Consider the following 24,662-nt stretch of genomic DNA (forward strand, 5'->3'; position numbering starts at 1 on the left):
TAGGCCTCACTTCAAAAAGGATGTGGACAAAATTGAGAGGGTGCAGAGGAGAGCGACGAGGATGATCAGGGGTCTGGAGACTGAGCCCTACGAGGAAAGGCTGAGGGCCTTGGGAAGGTTTAGTTTGGAGAAGAGGAGGTTGAGGGGGGACATGATTACTCTCTTTAAATATTTGAAAGGCTGTCATTTGGAGGAGGGCAGGGAGCTGTTCCAGTTGGCAGCAGAGGGTAAGGACGCGAAGCAATGGGCTAAAACTACATGCACAAAGGTACCGACTGGATATCAGGAAAAACTTTTTCACCGTCAGAGTAGTTCAAAAGGTGGACTCAGCTGCCTAGGGAGGTGGTGAGCTCCCCCTCACTGGCAGTTTTCAAGAAGAGGCTGGATGAATACTTGTCAGAGATGCTTTAGGCTGATCCTGCACTGGGCAGGGGGTTGGACTAGATGGTCTGTATGGCCCCTTCCAACTCTATGATTCTATGATGATTCTATGATTCTATGAATACTCTGCAAAAATCGTCATTTCATGTTGTAATATCAGAACAAGAATTATCAAGGATTTAGCCAGGTGGCTTTTGTAACCAAGATGGGTAAAAGATGTTTCTCTTGTCTGCTTTAGAAAAATTCAAGATGCCTCTTTGGGGTGTGCTGACTGCTTCAGCCGAACAGCTCTCTAGAGTGTGGTGTGGGTGGTGTGGGTGAAAAGATTCCGTGTTCCAGGCCATGCTAGAACTGGAAGGCTGCTGTTAGTTTTCTGTAATTAGTTGAATGTAAATTAGTTCCACCAGTCAGATTTGTTAGTGATCACTTTTGTTTGTGTGTATAGGCCAAGGAAGTGCCTAACTCAGATTTCATTGCTATCATAAAGCAATGAGGGGGGGCCTTCAGTGACCCATTTGGCCTCAGTCTCTCTTCCCCATGATATAGCTCTGTCCTACCTTGCTGAGGGTATATGAAGAGTTTTGAACATACTAAACCTCATGAAGTTGTACTTACTCTGGGGTCTTGCCCAAGGGAGTCTAATTTCGTCAGATCTCAGAAGCTAAGCAGAGTCGGCCTTGGTTAATAATTGGATGGGACACCTCCAATGAAGATCAGGGTTGCAGAGGCAGGCAATGGCAAACCACCTCTGTTAACCTCTTGCCATGAAAATCCCGCCAGGAGTCACCAGAAGTCAGCTGTGACTTGAGGGCAATCTCCACCACACTGTGGGGGATTAGGATTGGGATCAGAGGCATTAGTTAGTTGTGTGCCATTGAGTCACAGCCAACTCGTGGAGCCCCATGAAGTTCCACCTCAGGGGCCTTCCAAGGCAAGAGATGAGCAGAGGTGGTTTGCCACTGCCTTCCTCAGCATAGCAGGCCCAGTCTTCCTTGGTGGTGGTTTTTCATCCAAGTACCAGCCCTGCTTAAGCTCCTGAACTCTGACGAGGTCAGGTTAGTCTGGGCTGTTAGGGCTGCTACAGATCAGAAACCTGGGTTCAAATCCCCAACTTGCTGGGTGACTGTGGGCCAGTCACACATTCTTAACCTAATCTACCTCACAAGGATGTTGTTAGGATGAGATGAGGAAGGGGCACAGCCCTAAGCTCCTTGGATAAAGGTAGGTAGGTAAAGGTAGTCCCCTGTGCAAGCACCGAGTCATTACTGACCCATGGGGGGGATGTCACATCACGACATTTTCTTGGCAGACTTTTTTACAGGGTGGTTTGCCATTGCCTTCCCCAGTCATCTGCACTTTACCCCCAGGAAACTGGGTACTCATTTTACCGACCTCAGAAGGATGGAAGGCTGAGTCAACCTTGAGGCGACTACCCAAACCCCGCTTCCGCCGGGATTGAACTCAGGTCGTGAGCAGAGCTTGGACTGTGGGCTAAAGATGTACTGGATGGATTTAATTTATTTAACAGTGTTTCTAGTTCACCTTTCTCAAGAAGATTTCATGGGTTAGATGCACAGCTTGCCCTGTGCTGAGGCTGAGTTGCCCTGTACTGGGCTGAGTTGGCCGAGTAAGGCCTCTAAGGTATTTACTGTATTGATTGTAATGCACTATACTGTGTTGAGCTTAAAGTTCAGTCAAGGCTCCCAATGCCTGCATTCTCATTGGTCCATAATCCCTGCAATATCACTGGTTACTTTCTCAAGGCAGCAGCCAATCAGTCCTCTATAATAAAGACCAATCAGTGGCCTGTCTACTTCATACATTGTGTATAGTTTATGCAAATGATGGTATTGTAAAGTATGTGTTCTCATTGGCTATCAGTTATTCTTGTGGTGGAGCTGCTGTATATATATTGAGTGCTTCTGTTCAGTCTGTCAGTGTTCTGTGTTCCTGCTGAATAAAGAGCTGTTGAACTACATAGTGTCTGAACCCACTATTTAACACCCTGGCAGCCTTTTAAAAACAGACTTAAAGCTAGAGGTTTGCCACTGAGATCTGGTTGATTATTTCTGGGAACTCAGCCCTTCAGCTGTGAGCAACAAAAGACTCTGCTGCCCACAGCGCACTTTTATAACATTAGGTCAGTGACTTCTGGAGGCTTTGGTGTTACCACTAATAGGAAATTCCATTGCTCATTACAATGTCCTAATTGCAACATGCTTGTGGCTGTGAACCCTCACTGTGAACCATGCACGTATGAGCAAATAGAGAGCCTGCCACTGCCCTGCTCAGTGCTGCCTCTTCTGGCTGGGGCTGGGACAAAGAGTATGGCTTGCAGGGAGTCTGCTTCTTTCCCTTGCAGTAGGCTACCTGACAGCAGCCAAGCGCTTTCTCCTCCTTGATCCTATGCAAAAGAATCAGGATAATCCACATTCCCTCTCATGCATGCTACAAGGGAAGAGTGCAATGATCCTTTCCTCTGCACAGAAGCACTCCTAGGAAGTAAGGATGCAGGGCAGTCTCCCATGTCTTGAGTTTCCTGGACCAAAGACTGTCACCAGCACCCACCCTGTTCCTTTGCAGTGAGTAGGGAAAGGGCAAGAACTCTGGAGCGTGTCCTTCATGAGTGTGTGTCCGTCCAAAGAAGCAGCTCTGTAGGAGCTGGAGGAGTAGCTAAACGTCCCCCTCCCAGGGTGCATGCAACTCCTTGAAGCCAGATATCAGAGGAACTCCTCTGGTGTTTGGCATAATCTGGCCTGGCTGTTTCTGTGTCATCGAGCTTTTGAAGGGTACCTACCAATTTTGCTGACTGCATTTTGTCATCTGGAAGAAACTTTGCAGAAGCCTTTCTTCAGCTAACATTTACTCATTCTGGCAGCTGGAGCTTTACAAAGGCATCGTGGTGTGTGATTTTCTAAAGCAATGGTGAAGAAATCTTTGGGATTTCTAGGAACCCTTTTTGTTTTTTCAATTTAAATTTTATTTAGTTTTTGTGCTGAACCTTACACAAAAAGTGATATTTAGTAAAACTTTTAGATTACCTTTCCATTAAACTATATACAGAAGAGAAAAAGAGAAAGAATAAATGCTATTTCCCCCCTCATAAATACCAATAGTGTCTAGTTCTAAAGTTGAGTTCTTTCACTCTATAAAATATAGAGAAGTGATATCGATAAGTTTATCTAAGCATAAACAAGTAGCTTATAATAGTCCTGAGATGACATGAGTTTTTTAATAGAGTCTTCTTTCGTTAAGAAATCTAAAACCAGAGTCCATTGTTCCATAAGATGTGATTTATAATATGGCACTTCAGCTTGTTTAATTTGATCTGATAGTTTCTCCATGATGAACTGATCCCAAATTGTCATGTCTGAGCCCCATCCATGCCAATTTTGATTCTATTGTGCTGAACAAACTATCCTGCTGTAACTCAATATCACTTTGCCAGTGTCATAACTATTTCTTTCTCAGGCTTTTGCAGGTGTTTATCTGTTGGACTGTAACAGCTTCCAGTGTTTATGACCTTGTGCTCCTTCCCAGACTGTGCTATTTCTTGCTTCCTAGCAACTCAACTTGATATCACAAATATGTGGAACGTTCTCACACTAGGAGAGCCCCAAAGCCTTGTTTATGGTTGGGAGGGGGGGGAAAGGAATAAACTCGAATGGTGAAAGAGACGTTTCTCTCACATGATGTCATTCCTATCAACTTCTGCTCTTGCTGCTTAGATTTTTACCTTGCTTCTAAGTAGTCCTATGGACATGTATATGAAAATGATCTGATTTCTGAATAAAAGCCATTTGACCAAGAACTTGTGTCTTGCTGCAATGGTCCAGGGATCTATCTGCTGTATCCTGTCATCCATAGCCTGACACAAATAAGGGTAAACCATTTTGAAATTGTTGGTGTTCGTTTTTTAATTAAAAAAAAACATCAAGCTTGGGTCGACATGCAGGCAGACAGTCATACCTTAGAAATATTCTCACAAGGCTATTCCATACAATTTGAAAGCTACCTACTGAACATTTTGTCATCTCTCCCCTATGCGAAATCTTAACTCAAACTCAAAAAGAGTCCAGTAGCACCTTTAAGACTAACCAATTTTATTGTAGCATAAGCTTTCGAGAATCACAGTTCTCTTCGTCAGATGCATGGAGGGCCAAAAGAAACTGGTCAGATATAGAGGAGGAGAGGGGAGGGCAAACAACTCCTTCTGATATGGAGATGCAAACAGCTCCTTCTGTTTGCATCTCCATATCAGCTCCATGCATCTGATGAAGAGAACTGTGATTCTCGAAAGCTTATGCTACAATAAAATTGTAAATACCAATAGTGTCTAGTTCTAAAGTTGAGTTCTTTCACTCTATAAAATATAGAGAAGTGATATCGATAAGTTTATCTAAGCATAAACAAGTAGCTTATAATAGTCCTGAGATGACATGAGTTTTTTAATAGAGTCTTCTTTCGTTAAGAAATCTAAAACCAGAGTCCGTTGTTCCATAAGATGTGATTTATACTATGGCACTTCAGCTTGTTTAATTTGATCTGATAGTTTCTCCATGATGAACTGATCCCAAATTGTCATGTCTGAGCCCCATCCATGCCAATTTTGATTCTATTGTGCTGAACAAACTATCCTGCTGTAACTCAGTATCACTTTGCCAGTGTCATAACTATTTCTTTCTCAGGCTTTTGCAGGTGTTTATCTGTTGGACTGTAACAGCTTCCAGTGTTTATGACCTTGTGCTCCTTCCCAGACTGTGCTATTTCTTGCTTCCTAGCAACTCAACTTGATATCACAAATATGTAGAACGTTCTCACACCAGGAGAGCCCCAAAGCCTTGTTTATGGTTGGGGGGGGGGAAAGGAGTAAACTCGAATGGTGAAAGAGACGTTTCTCTCACATGATGTCATTCCTATCAACTTCTGCTCTTGCTGCTTAGATGTTTACCTTGCTTCTAAGTAGTCCTATGGACATGTATATGAAAATGATCTGATTTCTGAATAAAAGCCATTTGACCAAGAACTTGTGTCTTGCTGCAATGGTCCAGGGATCTATCTGCTGTATCCTGTCATCCATAGCCTGACACAAATAAGGGTAAACCATTTTGAAATTGTTGGTGTTCGTTTGTCCTTCCACAAAGAGGCTGTAATGGATTTAGCTGCCAACAGGAGATTTACTATTAAAGTTTTCCTTATAGTTGGAATAGAGTCATCCTGCCAGATGTTTAAAAGAATGATCTCTGGCTTTAATGTAATTGAATAGCTTAACATCATTTCAATACATTTAGTTACATGAAACCAAAATTGCTGTATATGGGCATGTCCCCACCAACAATGAAAGAAAGTACCTCTTTCTTCCTCTGAGGCGGAGGACATCTTGGATGATTCCCACCGTCCAATCAGGGAGGTAGGAACTAATTTTCTTCCTCTTCCTGTCTGGCGTGTGGGACACCCTCTCTCTTGAGTTCTGTTCCTGCCCCCAGGGAGACCAGTCTAGTAGCATTAGGACTTCGGTTTCACTTTCACTTTCCCATTCCTACTCCTTTGCTCTTCCTTTAATCTTTCCTTTGTCTTTCAAACTCTGTTGACTTAAAACTTTTCAGAGTTCCTCCCTATCTTTTTGCTGTCCTCTCCTGTCTCTTGCTACTCTCCCTGGCTGTCTGAGAGGATCACAGCAGCCATTTGGGGCAGCTGCCTACAAGATGGACACCAGGGATTCTGAGGACAGCTTCCTAGACGACAGGGAGGAATGCTCCCAAGTAGTTGCACTGAACACAATGGGGTTTAATGCATCTGGTCCCGACATGCCTTCCAGCTTGTACATGCTCCCAGCAAAAAGTCGGCACCAACATGCCTCTGCGGCTTGCGGTCTCCCGGCTACAAGTCGACCTCAGAGCCACAGTAGAGCTTCAAAAGGCCCATCCCACTGAGCGGGAGATGGAAGCATCTGCTCACTCTTGCTCTGCAGCTGGAGTCGGTGTCTTACCTCAGCCCAGGCTTTTGGTGGGAAAAGACACCAGGAATCTCCTCAGCTCCGGCGCCACAGTGAATGCGCCCATGCCAGTCTCCTGGCTGGAGATTCCACAGCAGGCTTTTTCCCTTCAGATCTTGCCCTGCCTTTACAACAGGACTTTCCCTGTCAGATGGGTAACACGTGAAGGGCACAAACTTGCCTGTGTCTTTGAACCTTTTAACTTCCTAAGACTAACCATGAGGGATAAAATATATAATCTTTGCCGGGCTGAAACTTCTGTTAATAGTAGTGTGGTGTCTACCTCTTTGCCTGCAGAAGGATACAGGTTTGTTCCCCGTTAACTCCGGTTAAAAAGATCAGGTAGATGATGGAAAAAACTTCTTCTTGAGACCTTGGAGACCTGCTGCCAGTCTGAGTAGACAACACTGACCTTGATGGACCGATGGTCTGAGTCAGAATAAGGCCACTTGTATTGTTTAACAGACAGGGATCCCCACTGAGCAGGGGGATCTCCCTCAGAGAGCATCTATAATGACAAGGAGAAGGAAGAATTCCTTCAGATGTGGAGGAGGAGGAAATACCCCTGCCAGAACAGTCAGCCCAGCTGTCTGAATCTGAGGTCTTCTAGTATTTACTACCTAGACATTCTCAGCCTTAGGGCTGCAGGAATTACCCTCGGCGGAGGAGGACCTTTAGACAGGAAATATTAATCCAGACCCCAGGAAAACAAGAGTATCTTCCTAGGGAAGTTCCCCAGAAAAGGTCCTCCCATTTTCAGAATATTTGGGGAGACAGCTCAAGGCTGAGTGGTTTAAACCATCAGCCAATAAGCAATTCCCTAATGTGGTCCCAAAAAAACAAACCTGTACTCACTAACTTCCTTTGCTATGAGATGTTGCAGGTACCTGCAATCGACACTCCAGTGACTACACTTCAGTCATCTAGGCTCCTGTCAGAGGACGGAGCAAGGATCAGTCAGAGACAAGGAGAGAGAGGTCATGTTGAAGAGAGCTCACGAGGCTATGGCCATGGCTATAAAGGCTACAGCCATTGCCTCCAGAGCATCAAGAGTATGGATCAGAAAACTGATCCCATTTCTCCCATACAATAGATGCCCCCCCTTGAAGGGGCAAACAGAATTTTAAAGGTCAGTACCCTCAAGGCAGACACCATCCTGGATGCAGTTACCTTTTCTTCCAGGAAGTAAAAACTGGCACCCTTGGCTAAGAGTTTGACCAGCAGTTTTACACTCTAAAAATATTGACCCACTTTCAGAGAGACAAGCTATTTGGGGATGCCCTGGGAAAGATCTGGGTCGAGACCCAGGACAAAAGAAAGTGTTGCCAAAAAACACTCAATCAATCTGAGAGGCGATCCCTTGGCTCTCAGCCATTTTATTCACAACACACTCTACTAATGCCAGACAGGATTCCAAGCGACCATCCTGGGGTTAATCTAGATATCCCTTTAATAAGGGGTTCCTTTCAAGAACCCACTTGTAGTATAGTGGTTAAGTAACTGAACTGTGTTGCAGTACTCTGCTGGTTCAGATCTCACTACTGCCATGAACTTACCACATGGCCTTGGGTAAACCATTCCTCTCAGGCCCAGCTCCCCAGCTGTATTGTGAGGATAATGCTTACTTTGTCCCAAGATCAAACAGGCAGTTCTTCACACGTGGAAAGAGATCGGACCTTGATTCCAAGCTTTCTAAGACAGGACTTTCAAGCCATCCCTGTGAGAGGCCAAGTACTCCTTAACATCAAGCTTGGGTCTGGGAATACTGTACTTTACGAACTGTTAAAAATTGAGGATTGTTGTATTTTGTTGTACTTTGTGATATTATTATTTTTGAAAAATGTAATTAAAAAAAAACATCAAGTTTGGGTCGACATGCAGGCAGACAGTCATACCTTAGAAATATTCTCACAAGGCTATTCCATACAATGTATTGTCGAAGGCTTTCACGGCCGGAGAACGATGGTTGTTGTGGGTTTTCCGGGCTGTATTGCCGTGGTCTTGGCATTGTAGTTCCTGACGTTTCGCCAGCAGCTGTGGTTGGCATCTTCAGAGGTGTAGCACCAAAAGACAGAGATCTCTCAGTGTCACAGTGCCATTACAGTGCCATTAGCATTCCACACCCTGGGAAACTCTTACAGGATGACTCAGCTCAACCCCACCCCTCCTGAGTAGATACAAATGACCTACATCTTTTCCACACTGTGACACTGAGAGATCTCTGTCTTTTGGTGCTACACCTCTGAAGATGCCAGCCACAGCTGCTGGCGAAACGTCAGGAACTACAATGCCAAGACCACGGCAATACAGCCCGGAAAACCCACAACAACCATCACTATTCCATACAATTTGAAAGCTACCTACTGAACATTTTGTCATCTCTCCCCTATGCGAAATCTTAACTCAAACTCAAAAAGAGTCCAGTAGCACCTTTAAGACTAACCAATTTTATTGTAGCATAAGCTTTCGAGAATCACAGTTCTCTTCGTCAGATGCATGGAGGGCCAAAAGAAACTGGTCAGATATAGAGGAGGAGAGGGGAGGGCAAACAACTCCTTCTGATATGGAGATGCAAACAGCTCCTTCTGTTTGCATCTCCATATCAGCTCCATGCATCTGATGAAGAGAACTGTGATTCTCGAAAGCTTATGCTACAATAAAATTGGTTAGTCTTAAAGGTGCTACTGGACTCCTTTTGATTTTGCTACTACAGACTAACACGGCTAACTCCTCTGGATCTTAACTCAAACTGTAATCCAAAACCTGGGCATTCAAGCTGTGGAGCATGTTCCCCACAATGAAAGAGGTTGGAGGAGTCTACTTAATCTTCTTCATAGAAGATTGGGGACTGGAGGGCGTTATTAGACCTCAACTTTTTGAACAAGTTTATCAAGTTGCATCACTTCTGAATGGAGACTCTGCGCTCAGTCGCAGAAGCCATTCAACCAGAAGAATACATGACATCTACAGATCTCATGGAAGCATACCTCCACGTACCAATTCTGACAGCCCATCAACAATACCTAAGATTTTACATGGGCAAAAAATCAATTGGCAGTTCTGAGCCATCCCTTTTGGCCTGCCCACCGTGCCAAGAGTGTTCACAAAGCTCCTGATCAACCCCATTGTATGTGTCAGAGAGGGTGGTATTCATGTTCACTTGCACCCAGATGATCTCCTGATCAGATCACGTTCAAAAGAAAAATCTCACCACGACACTCAGTTCAGCATTCAGTTCCTACAAGTTGGAACCACCTGGGTATGATCATCCCTCACAAAGAAAAGGTCAGGAAGACCAAACAGCTGGCCGAGACTGTCATCAGAGTGAAAATCACTTCTCACAACACTACCCAAACTGATGGATTTGCTAGTGGCCAGCAATATCTTGGGGTCGTCTATATGCAAGACAGCTTCAGACCTTTCTCAGATCTTATTAACAACAGATCATGGGGAAGACAGATCTTCCCATTCAGGTACCGCTTCAGATCAAAAGATTCATGACCCCTTGAGAACAACAAATACAGATATGAGCATCACAGGTTAGGCACATCTTTCTATCAATGTCTTGGAAATGTGAGTGATTTGTCTTGCCCTGTTCCAGTTCAGAAATCAGATAGTGAATTCACACATCCTGATCTGTATGGATAAGGTCGCAGACAAGACATATGTAAACAAGCAGGGGGGATACAAGACCTCGAGGTGGCCCAAGGAGGCAACAAGGATACTTACCTGGGAGGAAGGTCACCTAGTTTCGATCAGTGTCCCGGCAGACTGGCTGAGCAGGTAGACCATTCAGCAAGCGGAATAGTCCCTTAAGAAAGATCTCATCTAATGGATAACATCACACTTTGCAACACCTCTCATGGACCTGTTTGCATCCCAACACAACCATCAACTACCAAGGTACATGACAAGGTTTGTTCCACTCACAAGCAGATGCCCTGACATTGCAGAGGCCAATAGGCCTCCTCTACGCATTACCATCTTTACCAGTAATACCCAAACTCCTGAGAAGGATCAAGGAACAGGGAGCGAAGTGCTACTGATTACCTCTCGGTGGCCCTGCAGACTGTGCTTTTCCACAGTCCAACAGATGGTGATATCTCCACCCCTCATCCTACCTACCTCTCCAGTCATGTTACTGCAGGAAATGATTTGGCACTGTCATTTAGACTCACTCTGCTTAACTGTGTGGAGATAGAAAGGAAAATCTTCCTAAGTTAGGGATATTCCGGAGAGGTGGCTGACACTCTCCTAGCATCCAGAAAACAATTCATGGGCAGAATTTTCAATTCCTCTTGGAAAGCCCTCACTCTGTGGGGCAGGAGGAAAGCACTGGACATTTTACACAGCCCTGACCAAACATCCATTTGGACTGGTCAAGGATGTTTCCCCTGAAAAGGCTGAGAATGAAGACCATCTTCCTTATTGTGGTCACATCTGCCAGAAGAATCTCAGACCTAAGCGCACCATCAGTCAGACCTGAACTCTGTATCTTTCACAACGATAAGGTGATAGTTCATACTGTCCCCACCTTTCTTCCAAAAGTCTATTCCAAATTCCATAGGTTGCAAGAGATAAGGCTACCATATTTCTACCTGTACCCTAAATATACTAGGGAGAGGTTCTGACACAACCGAGATGTCAGAAGGAAGCTCAAGGCCTATCTGCCCCAAACAGTACAAATCAAAAAGTTGGACTTACTGTTCATCAATATATCTCCCCTCAATTTGGGGAAGAAAATGCCTTCAGCAGCCGTAGGTGCCAATAGCAAAACATGCACTATCGAAACTCACAAGCTCTTATCATAGAGGTTCCTAATGGAATAACAGCTCACTCGGTGAGGAGCTCTTCTACCAATGCAGCATTACAGAGGAACACTTCTGTAGAAGAAGTCTGCAAGGCAGCAACATGGACCTTGGTGAGATGCTACAAATTAAATCTATATTGTCGAAGGCTTTCACGGCCGGAGAACGATGGTTGTTGTGGGTTTTCCGGGCTGTATTGCCGTGGTCTTGGCATTGTAGTTCCTGACGTTTCGCCAGCAGCTGTGGCTGGCATCTTCAGAGGTGTAGCACCGAAAGACAGAGATCTCTCAGTGTCACAGTGTCACGGCAATATAGCCCGGAAAACCCACAACAACCATAAATCTATATTATTCAGCAGACACCGCTGGCAGTAGAAAAGTGCTGCAGCGCGTGATCTCAGACGAAGACCACATCTCACCCAGAAATTAGAAACTGCTTTGGAAGCATCCAAGATGTCCTCCGCCTCAGAGGGAGAACGGACCTTTGGATGCCGTGAAGGGTCCTTCTCCTCTGAGGAAAGGAGGACATCTTGCCCTCCCTGGGTCTTCTTCCTCCTCTACCCAGCTGCCTCATTCTTCTTCCTCCTCTTGGTTATGCTTTATTTACAGTACATGTTAACGCAACAGGTGTTTTTCCTGTCAGTATTGACAATTGCTGAATGATAAATTCAATGTTACTGCTTTGTGGAGTCATCTGAACTGAAGAGAAAGGGTGTCCCACATGCCAGACAGGAAGAGGAAGAAAATTAGTTCCTGCCTCCCTGATTGGACGGTGGGAATCACCCCAAATGTCCTCCTTTCCTCAGAGGAGAAGGACCCTTCACGCTAAGTGTCCAAAGGTTCGTTCTCCACTGTTTTTCCAACAAAGCGGAAAGATTTCTGCGTTTACATAGTGCAGTTTTGTTGGGGTCAAATACCACCTAGTCATTATTTTTATAGGTTGCATTCTGATACTAATGGTTTTTGTGGTGAATGTGTGTGATTGCCAAATTTCTTGCTATTTGTCTTCATTAGGTGCTATCCCACAGTCTCTGTACCATGCTGTTTGATATGCCATTGGTTTGATATTTGTTAATTGGTGTAGAACAGTATAGAGTTTGGATATGGTACCTTTGTTGTTTCCCGCTTCTTTTATGATTTATTCAAATTCAGTTAGTGATTTACTTAAATTGATTTTAATTTTTGGATTCTCAAGTAGATGTTTTAGCTGTAGATATTCATACCAAGGAATTTTGCTTTTTATCTTATTTTCAAGTGTTGCTTTTTCTAATAGATTTCCATTTTTTATTACATTTCTAGGAAACCTTGTTGTTTGCTTAAAGGATGATTGATATGGTGGGTAGAGTGTTGGACCAGGAGCTGGGAGCTCCAGGTTCAAATCCTTATTCAGCCAAGAATGTTGTTAAGTGGCCTTGGGCTGGATAGTCTCTCTCATCTGCAAGATTGTTTTGAAGATTAGCACAAATATGCTCTGATCTAGATGCTAGCTGCAATGCAAATGAGATAGAAGAAATGCTTAATACACCATATGGCCTACTTTTAGACTGCTTTGAACCTATTACAATGACAGATGGTAACAGGATCCTGGCAGCTATGAAAGCCACTAGTTGTGCACTTGATCCTTGCCCATCTGGTGATAATTATCTAATCTGCCCTTTCTGGGCAAAGTGATTGAGAGAGCAGTAGCTGACCAACTCCAGATCTTCTTGGAAAACTCTAGCAGTTCTAGACCCTTTCTAGTCTGGATTCAGACCAGGGCATGGGACAGAGATAGCACTAGTAGTATTAGTGGATGATTTCCATCTGAATATAGACAAAGGTCATTCCTCCTTATCACTCCTCTGGGATCTGTCTGCAGCCTTTGGCACAGTAGACCATGCCATCCTGTTGAGGCACTTAGAAACAGAAGTGGGCATCAAAGGATGTGCCCTGGACTGGTTTAAATCATTCCTCATGGAACGGACTCAGAGGGTTGCCATCGGAGATCAGCTATCTCCAGAATGGGAACTATCTTGTGGGGTTCTGCAGGGCGCAATCTTATCTCCCATTTTATTCAGCCTCTATGTAAAGCCTTTAGGAGAACACATTCGCAGCTATGGAGTTGGATGCCATCAATATACAGATGACACCCAACTCTATATCTCGCTATCCAGATCCCTAGAGGATGCAGCAGAAATCTTAGATTGCTACCTGACAGCTGTGGTGAAACCGCTGAAAAATAACAAATTGTAATTGAAACGAAACATGACTGAAGTGATGCTTGTTGGGAAGCCAGAGATCTTGAAGGACATTGTACCCCCCAGTTTCGATGGAGTTTGTCTGATCCTTGCAGACTTGGTTAAGAGCCTAGGGGTTATACTGGATCCAGCACTACTACTAGAAAAACAAGTTAAGGCAGCTGCAAAAAATGCTTTCTACAACCTCTCTCTAGCCTGGAAGATGGCTTCTTACCTTGACATGGCCAACCTTGCTACCTGGATCCATGCTATGGTAACATCAAAACTTGACTATTGTAGTGCACTATACATAGGACTCCAGACTAAGAGCCATGCTACAAGTGATGCCTGACACGAGTTGGACACGTTTCAGTTCCTCTCAAGTTTTGATGGGAAGTGTAGGCGTCACTTGTAGCTGCCTGGCTGGCAGCACAAACTCTCCCGGCATCTGCCTCACGCCCCCACCCTCTCCCAAAGCCATGCAGTGTTGGGCTGTGGCCCGGCCAGCAGCACGAGCTCACCCGGCGTCTGCCTTGCCCTGCTGGGCTGAGTGGAGCCAGGAGCTCTGCTGGAGCTACGACTCTCCGCACTCCCTCAGCGAGCGCCTCCAACGTGTGGCAATGGGACGGGGCCACTAACCCAAGGCGGTTCTGAGCAGATGCCAACTCAGCTCAGGCGCCTGGGTGCTGGAGCACGGGCAGAGCCCCTCACCACCACCACCCACAGCTGGAGCCCTGTACCGCCTCCGCACCTTGGAGGTGGCCACCAAGCGAGCAAGGGTAGCCATGGCCCCGGCAGCATCCTGGCTCCTCTCAGCCTGGCAGGACGAGGCAGATGCCAGGCGAGCTCAAGCTGCTGGCTGGGCCCCATCCCGCCGCCGCACCTCAGAGGTGGCCGCCGAGGGAGCACAGGTAGCTGCGGCCTTGGCAGCACTACTGGCTCCTCTTGGCCCAGCAGGGCGTGACAAATGCAGGCCGAGCTCACGCTGCTGGGTGATCCAACACCCCACACGGCTTGGGCGGGGGGTGGGTGAGCCAGACGCTGGCCGAGTTCTCATTGCCGGCGGGGCAGCTACAAGTGACTTGAGGGAAACTGACACGTGTCCAAGTTGTGTCAGGCGTCATTTGTAGCTTGGCTCTGAGTTAACTAGGAGGCTCCAATTGGTGCAAAATGCTGTGGCTCAACTGTTACCAGGAGCGAGCAGGAGCATGAACATCACTCCCATCCTACAGTCACTCCATTGGTTACTTATCAGTAACAGGTATTGGTTATTGCATACAAAACTCTTCATGGCCTTGGCCTGGCATACCTACGGAATCACCTCCCTCCCTGTATTCCTCCACGGCAGTTTCACTCATCTGAATAGGGTCTGCTGGTGCGAGCCTGCACATTGGCGAAATCAACAGCAGCACTTACACAGGCTTTCTCTGGGGTGGCTGCTACCCTGTAGAATGGCCTGCCTGAGGTCAGGAGAGACCCTACTTTCCTGGCTTTCCACAAATGATGCAAAACTGAATTATTCAGAAAGGCTTTTTACTCAGATAGGGAGGGGGGTCTCATGTGCTTTGCTAATGAGTTAGGGACCATAGACTTCACCATTATGTTGCCTTACATATTATCTGTTGCTTTAAATATGTACTCCTATAGACTACTTGTGCTTCATGTTGTCTGATGCCAATCCTAGAATTGATTATGTTCTGTTTCAGGATTTTTTCAACTCTGCATTGAATCCTTCATAATTCTATATCTTTGTAAACTTGTATTTATTTACCCTATGGCATTGTTTAAGAAAATGTATGGAAATGTCCTTGATCAGGGCTTTTTTTTTTTTGGAAAAGAGGTGGTGGAACTCAGTGGGTTGCCAGCGGGACTGTGCAATGACATCACTTCTGGGAAGTGATGTCATCGTGCAGGGCGCAGCCACCCCCAGAGCACTCCCACAAGGGGGGAGTTTAAATCGCCCTCTGCGTCGCTCGTGATCTAAACTCCCCCCTTGCCCCAGCTGACTGGCACCATGTTTAAATCACCCCCGCACCATTCTCTCCCCTTGCTGGTGCTTCCTTCACCTGGTGTGAGAGGGGCAAGGGGACTCCCTTGTCCCTCTGCCATCAGGCGAAGTGGGCTTTTTTTCAGTGAACTGATCTCTGTCCAGCCATGTGACACCAGCCATGTGACCATTTTCAAGAGGTGCCGAAATGCCTCGTTCCCGCTGAAAAAAAACCCCTGTCCTTGATACTGATTGTACTAATCTCACGCTATGTGATCCGTCTTGAGTCTCAATGAGAAAGGCAGACAATGAATGCATGAACGAACGAACAAACGAACCACATACGCCCCCTAAGCATCTCAGAGCTAGGCTGAATAAAAATCTGACGGATTGATAAAGGCTAGACCCAAACAGGATGTAATTTAAATTCCATCTTAGCTACTTACAGCATGTGTTGATGTACAGCTACCAGATTGCAGACTGTGTTTCACATGTTATTAAATTGCAAACTCAGATTTACTTCTGAATGTTTAGTTGTCTAGAAGTTATGGCTGATCCTGGCTCCTTGTTTTGTATACTGGCAGGCTTTGTGCACTTTTTCTTTTCGATGTATCCCTGAAAAGTTGAATGTGTGAAGCATCCCATGTGGCTGGCAAATTTCTGCAAACCACAAACAGTGTCAGGTAATGCCAAGTGAAATATTTTCCAGTTTTTGTTCTTGCCTCTTGTCTAGTGGATTGAGCCCTGAAAAGACCTTGAATCCAAACTTGTTTCCATGGCTGTTCAGCACTGTGGCCACTGGCTTTGCCCTCCAGCGGATCCTTTGGTGACCATTTTTTCTGCTTTGTTCTCCCATCAGTGGTCTGTAGTGAATGGGGTGAAAATATAGCTCTTTGTAGCTAATTAAATACAGCAATGGGCAAAGACATGTGAATGATATTCCTAGAATTTAACATCCTTTTCCCAATGTTCCTCCTATCCAAGAACTGCTGAAGAGGAGTCTTTAGTTCTGATGAATCTTTTCATGAAATTGCCCCTCCTCCTTCTTTGGCTTGGCACATTTGCCAGATTCTTGGCTGCATCCATGGATCTGTGGCTTGAACAGGCATCCTTGTGGCCTGAGGCATGGACATAGCCTAGTGACTTAGCTGGGAATGCACATGTGCAGAAGGAGCAGGTGTGCCTCCAAGAGGCAGGCTTGCACTTCTGGCTTCTTACTCCTGACTGGGGTGGAGAATTGGACATGGCTTGTCGGTCCCTGAATCTGGCTCTCCTGGCCACGTGGACATAACCTAAACAAACACATCCCAAAACAATGCCTGTGACTGTGGCAGGGTTTTCTCCAGCCTCGTGTTCTTTTTTCCACACAGTGGTGTGCTTGAATAGGTGAATTTTTTTGTTTGTTTATTTTGTTTACATTATTTGGAGTCCACCTTTTTCACTGAGACTCAAGGCGGATTACAAAGTTTGGGTAGCATAAAATTTGAAAACAAGCAGAAATCTGATAAAGAGCTAGAACAATGCTGAACAAGCATAAGGATTTAAATATGGCACATTAAACTGCAGAAATTACCTAGTAGAAGCACGTTTAGAGTAACAGACAGTATGCAGTAGTATAGTATAGTGTCCTTGTCCCTGTACTGTTGAATGAACAAGGCTTTTGTGTGAGAGTGCATCCCTACTGGTTAATTGCCCTGAAGCTGGAGTTAAATTAGTTTTTTTTTTCAATAGGCCATCTGTCAGCTCATTTATGAAATAAGTACACCCTTAATGCCTCCACTGAGTAGTCGGTAGAATCATCCACCCCCATCTTTTATTTATTTTATTTATTTATTTTTTCAATTTATATACCTCCCATCCCCAGAGGCTCTGGGCAGTGAACAGTTAAAATCAATAAAAACAAGAACTAAAATCAATTTACAAATAATAAAACAAATTAACAAAGTGCAGTGGTGGGGAGAACCCTCCCCCACCCCAAAGGTGGGAGGCCAACATGGCACCGCCCCCTTCAATCACCGAATGCCTGGCAGAACAGCTCCCATAGTGCCCATAGTGATCTTGCAAATGGGATTTTACTGTTAGTTTCTGAAGTATCTGTATGTTTCCTTTGTTGCTTTGGAGCCAATCATGGGTTGAATAGCAAGATAAAATACAATAGGTAACTCTGTGTGTGTTTGAGTGTGTGCGTGCACTCGTGCTTGCATGTGTTTGCATGAGAGCCCTAAGCTCCTTCCACTGTCCTTTTCCCAGTGTCGCTGGCTTTCCCCTCTCTTGACCTGGGCTGTTCTTAGTACTGTACCTATTAGGCACAGGCTGGGAAGTAAAGCGGCTTGGGCTAATTACTACAAATCTTCTGCTCTGGAATTCTGACAATGTGTAGAGAAGAAATAAGCCAGTCCTTCGCCGGGGATCTCCCAATAGCAGTGGGGCAAGTTTTTCAGCTTCATAGTAGAAGATATGGAGCATCAAGCTGAGATGTAACTATGGTGTTGTGATCTTGTTGCTTCAGTGTTGTGCAGGAGTCCGTGTATACAGGAGTTCTGTGCAAGTGTGTGACATGCCCTTTCCTGCTTCTACAGAATTGTCTTTGAATTTAGGGTGGTGGTTGCATCAGGTGTCCAGCCCATATGGTTTGTTTGCATATTTAGCCTGCTTTTTCATTCAGAAAACGGTGCCTCAGACAGCTCACACAAATCACGTTTTAGTACAAATGACAACTGAAATTAGAGGAAACAATTCTTAGCTGCGGTGAAAGAATGCTGGATGTTATTTCTTGTCCTTCAGATGGATACATTTCCAATATTAAAAGCCAGTGTTACTGCAGTTTTAAACAAGCATCTTTAGACAGTTTTAAACAAGGTGGCATGAGTTTGGAGGAGGACAGCAAAAATGGCTTGGAGTCTGGAAGTCAATTCCTAAGCGGAAAGGTTGAAGTGACTAGGTATGTTTAACTGGGACTGAGGGGGGAGCTGTTTGCCTTATAACAGCAACAACATTCGATTTATATACCGCCATTCAGGACAACTTAATGCCCACTCAGAGCAGTTTACAAAGTATGTTATGATTATCCCCATTACAAACACCCTGTGAGGTGGGTGGGGCTGAGAGAGCTCTGAGAGATCTGTCTAGCCCAAGGTCACCCAGCTGGCTTCAAGCGGAGAAGTGGAGAATCAAACCCAGCTCTCCAGATTAGGGTCCTGCGTAGACATGGGCACGATCCAAAAAATAATCCCGATTTAGCTGATCGTGATTCTGCAGCGGCGCCGAACCCAGGTACCCGAACCTCACCAATCAAGTCCCATTTCTGATACAGAATCGGGAATCGGGAAGGCCGACGTGGGAGGGCGCCCTGCGGTTTCCAGCGCTAAAGGAATGGTGGGTGAGGAGGATGGTGGCCGCCGGGCCCGACAGGCCCGTGGAGGCGGCGGGGGGGGGGGGTGTCTGTCCCCACGGGAGTGTGCCGGTACTGTCACGGGGGGGGGAGTTGACAATTGCCCGGTGGGCGGCCTGATTCCCCCTGCTATCGGGGGACCGCACCTGAAGTGCCAACTTCCGACTTAGCGTGCTTACGGCGGCAGCTGACCTCCACACCAGCTGACCTCCACACCAGAAAGGGGCAGGGCGTGTCACCATCGGGAGGATACAGGGAGGGACTGGATGTGTCGTCGGGAGGAGGGGGAGGACCATGAAGTCCCACAGATGCTGAGTGTCCCCAGCTAAGGGATCCTCTTTACGCGGCACACGACGGCAGCTGACCTCACCCACCTTCCTGCCTCGCCAGAGAAGGATGGAAGGGACAACAGTCATGCCTTGAGACTGTTTTGCCAGCATACAAATTCTAATGGAAGCAATTCCTTGACTTTGTAAACAATAAGAGGAGGTACTTAGAAGGTTCGACGGATGGGGCTTGTTGTCAGGAGGAGCATGCCAGGGACGGGACATGTCATCATGAGGAGGATACGAGGGACACTACGTGCCATCATGAGGAGGGGGAGGAGGGGGGAAGTCCCACAGATCCTGAGTGTCCTCCTTTCCTTAGCCGGGGGTCCCACCAAGAGTCATCGTCATGGCCAACAGCACCCACCTTCCTGCCTCGCCCAAAAGGATTGTTGGGACATGACGTGTCATCAAGAGGGGGGTCAGGGGGAGGAGGAAGGTCCCCAAGCATCTGTGTGTCCTCAGCTGAGGCTCCCACTGAGAACCAGAGTCTGTGACGTTCACCGGCAGCACCCACCTTCCTACATTGGCACACAACGTGTCGTCATGGGGGGGGGCTGGGGGAAGGTCCCCTACAACCCTGAATGATGCACCCCTTCAGGGCATTGTCTGCTTGGTGCACAAGCTGCACCTGGTGATGAGGAATGCTGGTTAGGATCATCAAGGCCACCTGGGACCAGGGAACATCGGAAATGCATGCCTTGTTGGACTGCTGTCAGCGTCTGGCTGCCTACTTTCTCTGCAGCATTCATTCTTCGTGCCAGACGCATGAGAGGCAGGGGGAGGAGGAGCATCCTGAGCATCAGCTTTTCGAAGACATGCCCACCTATTGGAACTCCACCGAAGTAATGACAGCTTGTCTGTTGGAGCAAAGAAATATGGTGCAGGATATCATGTCCTCTGTGCCCATTTTTCAGGAGGGCGAAGAGCTCAGCATCAGCTCCATGGACTGGCTAGCCCTCTCCCAAACGGTCCATGTCCAGAGGGGGCAGCAGGGGAACCATGCGAAGAGGGGGGGGTTCCCTGCCGTACACACACCAGCAGCAGCTGCACGGCTGCTCCTTGTGGCCAGCAGCCGCATCAGCGGGCAGCACCGCACCAACCATCCTTCGCAGAAAGGACAGGTAGGGAAGGACATAAGTGGTTGCGGCTTGGGGGACCACGTTGGAGCCATCTGTGCAGATCCAGAGAGAGAGAGGATGGAACGGGAACTAGTCTTGGAGAGGAGGACAAAGGGTCAGCACAACATCCATGGAAGCCCCCTCGAGAACCGAGGCAGGCTCGAGCCCGCTGTGGATGAGCTGGGCCAGCCACTATGACCAGAAATCAGCCGGTGATGAATGCAGAAGGAATACTGAGCAGAAGGCTTATGCAAATGTATGTCTAGGAAACAATACCCGGAAACGGGTTACTTTGACAATTGTCAAAGGAAACACTGCGTGAGATATTCTTATATCAGATTTTAAATTGCTGTTTTTTCCAGTCACATGACCCCAAAACAGGAAGAAGAAAGAGAAACCTGAAGACTACCGAGGTATCATTGTTGCTGTCCTAAAACAGCAACAGTGTCTCATAGCACCACAAGCCTAGGGTGGCTCAGAGTCAGAGGCGAGCCCGGGGAGGTCCAGGTCAACGGGAGGGTGGCCCAGTAGGTTGAGGTTCACCTTGATGAACGTCAACATGTCCACCAGGTCCAGGTCGAGACGTGCGTGGCGGGGACGGAGGAGGTCTCCCATGTGGGAGAACACCCACTCGCTCTGCATGCTGGTAGGAGGGCAGGAAAGGATGTTGGTGGCGACGATGGACAGGTCTGGCCAGCGGTCCGATTTCCTTGCCCAATACTCCAACAGGTTGGCATGGGGGGGCTCGGTGGGCTCCAAAAGGTACTCGCGCACCATGGCCCCCACCAAGTCCTCCACTGGGAGGGACCCGCCCGCCATGCTGCAGCCAACCACTCCGCCCACCGCCGAGGCCCACAGATCAAAGGTGTCCGTCGGGGTGGCTGTTCCCTGGCCTGGCTGTCTTCCCACCGCCTGCCCCTTGCCCTCACCCTCTTCCTCCTCCACCGCCTGCCCCTCGCTGCTGCCCAGTTCCTTCCCTCCTGCCCTCTGTCTATGGAAACGGAGCACCGCTCTGCGGCGCTCCTTCTTCCATTGCTGCAGCTGCCCCGCCTGCAAGGAGATGTTGCCCTTGATGCGGGGGTCACAGAGGGAGGCAAGTTGGTAGGGGGCCTCGTGGCGGAGAAGGTGCAGGCGTTCGGCGACGCAGGCCTTGATCCTGCAGACAAATACCCAGACCCTGGGGAGCAGCACCTCTTGCTCATTGTCCAGAAACTGGTCAAGGGTGTGAATCAGGGGGAGGACCTGACCCAGGCTGGCCTGGTAGGAGCACAGGAGCTCCGTGGCATCCTTGAAGGGCTTGAGGATGCGGGACATCTGGTGAAGGGCTCTCCAGTCCACGGCGCTGAGGCCCAACTCCTCTCCCCTACTCAGCACATCCGAGGACGACAGGATGTCTTGCACCACGCACCTTTGCTCCACCAGACGACAGATCATGTCATAGGTGGAGTTCCAGCACGTGGGCAGGTCCTAGAAGAGCTGGTGCTCGGGGTCCCCTCCCTCCCCCTGCCTGTGGAAGAGCTCTCGGGACGAGTTGATGCTGCGGGAGAAGTGGGAAGCGATGCGCCGGCAGCTGTCCAGCAGAATGCACGTCCGCAAGGTTCCCTCGTCCCAGCTGTCCCTCGGCTTGCTTCCCAGCCCGAGCACGTCCCGCATGACAAGGTGCAGCTTGTGAGCCATGCACACCAGGCCCGGGGGGATGCCTCTCTCAGGGCTGCCAACATGTTGGCTCCCGCGTCCGTGATCACGTAGCCACGGAGAAACCCTTCCACCCCGGACGTCCACTCCCTCAGAGCCGCCTTGACGGTGGTGGCGGTGTTCTTGTCGGTGTGGACCTGGTCCATCCCCCAGGCCTGAAGGAGAACCGCCCTGTAGCCCGGGCTCAGTCTGGAGGACTTTTTCTGGCAGCCAGATCTTGTCCTGGGGGGGGGGGCAGAGTTCCTGCGGTTGCCACCAGTGGGCGGTGATGGCCAGGTATCCGTGATGGTAGCTGCTCCACAGGTCTGCCATGAAGTGGACTGTTCTGCCCTCGGCCGCTGCCAGGTCTCTGCGCACCATGTCTCGCACCACCTCATACAGGGCGGGCACGACACGACGCCCAACGGTGCACCGTGACGGCATCTCGAACCATGGGGCAAAGTGGTTGAGCAGGAATCGGAAGCCCACACCCTCCACGACCGACAGGGGGAAGCCGTTCAGGGCGATCGTCTGTGCCACCGCACAAATGCCCGCCTCCTGAGCCCTTGACCTCACCCTTTTCAGCGGCACCAACCCCGACCCTGAGGGAACAACTTCCCAAGGGAGGCCTGCCTGAGCCCTCCGCTCCCACCACCCGCACCCTCGGGACATGGCTTCTTGCTCTGGCTGCATTCCGGAGACCCTCCCACCGATCCCGGATCAGACTCGCTGACGGTCCTCCGTTTCCCCCCCAAAGAAGTTTCGCTGTTCGAGGAGGGAGAACACAGGCTCGTGTGGTACCTCTTCAGGTCCGAGTGAGGTTCGACGATGACAGTTGCTGCAGGTCATTGCCCCTGCACACCATAGTCCCACATGCACAGCACCGCACCGTGCGGGGGTCATTACCAACAGCCCGGAAGTGCCTCCAAACATTGCTCTTGAACCGTGGCCCGCGTAAGGTTTCAGGCGAGGGAGGATGAAGGGTTGCTGCTGGCTGTGCCACGGGGCTTGCAACGGAAGACGGAGTGGTGGGTGGAGTGCATGCAGGGACAGCATCACTGGTACTCTGGGATGGGGACATGCTGGAGGTCTTCTCGAACCCCAACCATTCCTCCAACGATCCCTCGCCCTCCTCCTCCTCCGCAAACATTTTTAGCAGTTCCTCTTCCGCCGCCAGCAAGTGTTCTTTGGCCTCCTCCTCCACAGCCTCAACTGGTAATTTGGGAGGAGCGGCAGTCCCTGCTGCTCCAGAGCCCTGCGCAGCACTGTTTCCCGTGCCACAACCAAAACAATCCCTGCACTTCCCCCCCCCACCACTCTTTTCCCCCACCCGGAGCCTCATACTGCCAGCCAACAACGCAGGAGAAGATGACAGAGTGTGAGCCTTAAGCCAAGGAGGTGCCCACTGAGCTTGGCCCCAGAGCTAGGCGGCAGCCCTGGAAGCAGAGAGAGAAAGAGAGAGGGAAGAGACTACAGCCTTGGCCCACCCACCACCACCACCACTCCCCCAGACCAGAGTGACCAGGCACTAGAGTGTGTAATACTGTGTGAGCCCTCAGCCAAGGAGGTGCCCACTGAGCTTGGCCCCAGAGCTAGACGGCAGCCCTGGAAGCAGAGAGAGAGAATAGGAATAGAGCCCAACCCCAGCTGCAACAATCCCCCCCCAGACCTGAGCCCTCAGCTGAGGTGCCCACCGAGCTTGGCCCCGGAGCTAGGCGGCAGCCCTGGAACCAGAGGAGGTAGCTCCCTATTCCCTAATTCCCTATCCGCTGAAGCCCAAAGCTAAAGCTCCCTCTCTCTCTCTCTTGCGCTTTCTCTCTCCAAAAGCAGCAAGCGAGAGCTCACCTCTGTCCCACTCCACCCGCGAGCGGAAAGTGAAACTTTGTTGCGCAGCACATGGCTATTTATAAAGCCTGGGTCTGCTACGCAGGAGGGCTGTGTTTGGCCGTAAGAGCTGCCCCTCAGGCTTTGCAGGGATGAGATTCGAGTGCCCATGGCTACAGAAGAACACCCCCTTCCCTCGCCCTCCCCTCTCTTCTCCCAAATGGACGGGCGCACGCTTTTCTGGCTGCTCCGTGGTTGGAAGGAAGCCCTGCTGATCAAGGAAAGCTGGGCTTCCATTCACATTTCCAGGGCGACAGAAGGAGGGCAAACAGCTCCGGCATTCCCCAGGCTCTGTTTCCACGGGGCTCTGTTCCCTCGGGAACAGATGGCTGGTGCCAGACTGTCTGCAGACTGCAATCCTGAACGTAAACCGATCGATCCGATCGAGACTCGATAGAGCGCCTCACCCGACCGCTGAAACGGGTCAGTCCGTAATTCCAATCGTGCCCGTGCGTGTGAGGGGCTCGGGCTAGGGTTGCCCTGGGTGCCAGCAACCCTAGATCTGGCCCTGGCTCCGGATGACAGGATATGGCAGATAGACCTCTGGATCATTATAGCAAGACACAGGTCCTTGGTTAAATGACTTTTATTCTGAAATCAGATCTTTTCCATATTCAGGTCCACAGGTCTACTTAGGAGTAAGGTAAGCATCTAAGTAGCTTGAGTAGAAGTTTGACAGGAATGACTACATGGGAAAAAACCATCCCTTTTCTATTTCACTTTTCCTTCCCCTCCCAAATCCAAACAATCTCTTGCTGCTTTTTCTGTGTGAGAACATTTTTACATATTTGTGCTATCACGCTGCGTTGCTAGGAAGAAAGACATATCATAGTCTGAGAGGAAGTCCAAGGTCGTAAACAGTTGCGCTCAGCAGACAGCC

The 24,662-nt window shown here is 48.5% G+C and overlaps 1 protein-coding gene across 3 annotated transcripts in view; it reads left to right on the forward strand.

Moving 5' to 3' along the window:
• PIP5K1C (phosphatidylinositol-4-phosphate 5-kinase type 1 gamma) overlaps window positions 1-24,662 on the forward strand; it is a 116,217-nt gene that overhangs the window by 23,444 nt on the left and 68,111 nt on the right. The gene's annotated exons all lie outside the window — the stretch shown is intronic.

The sequence above is a fragment of the Eublepharis macularius genome, chromosome 5 (assembly GCF_028583425.1).
Source record: "Eublepharis macularius isolate TG4126 chromosome 5, MPM_Emac_v1.0, whole genome shotgun sequence".
Lineage (NCBI taxonomy): Eukaryota > Metazoa > Chordata > Lepidosauria > Squamata > Eublepharidae > Eublepharis > Eublepharis macularius.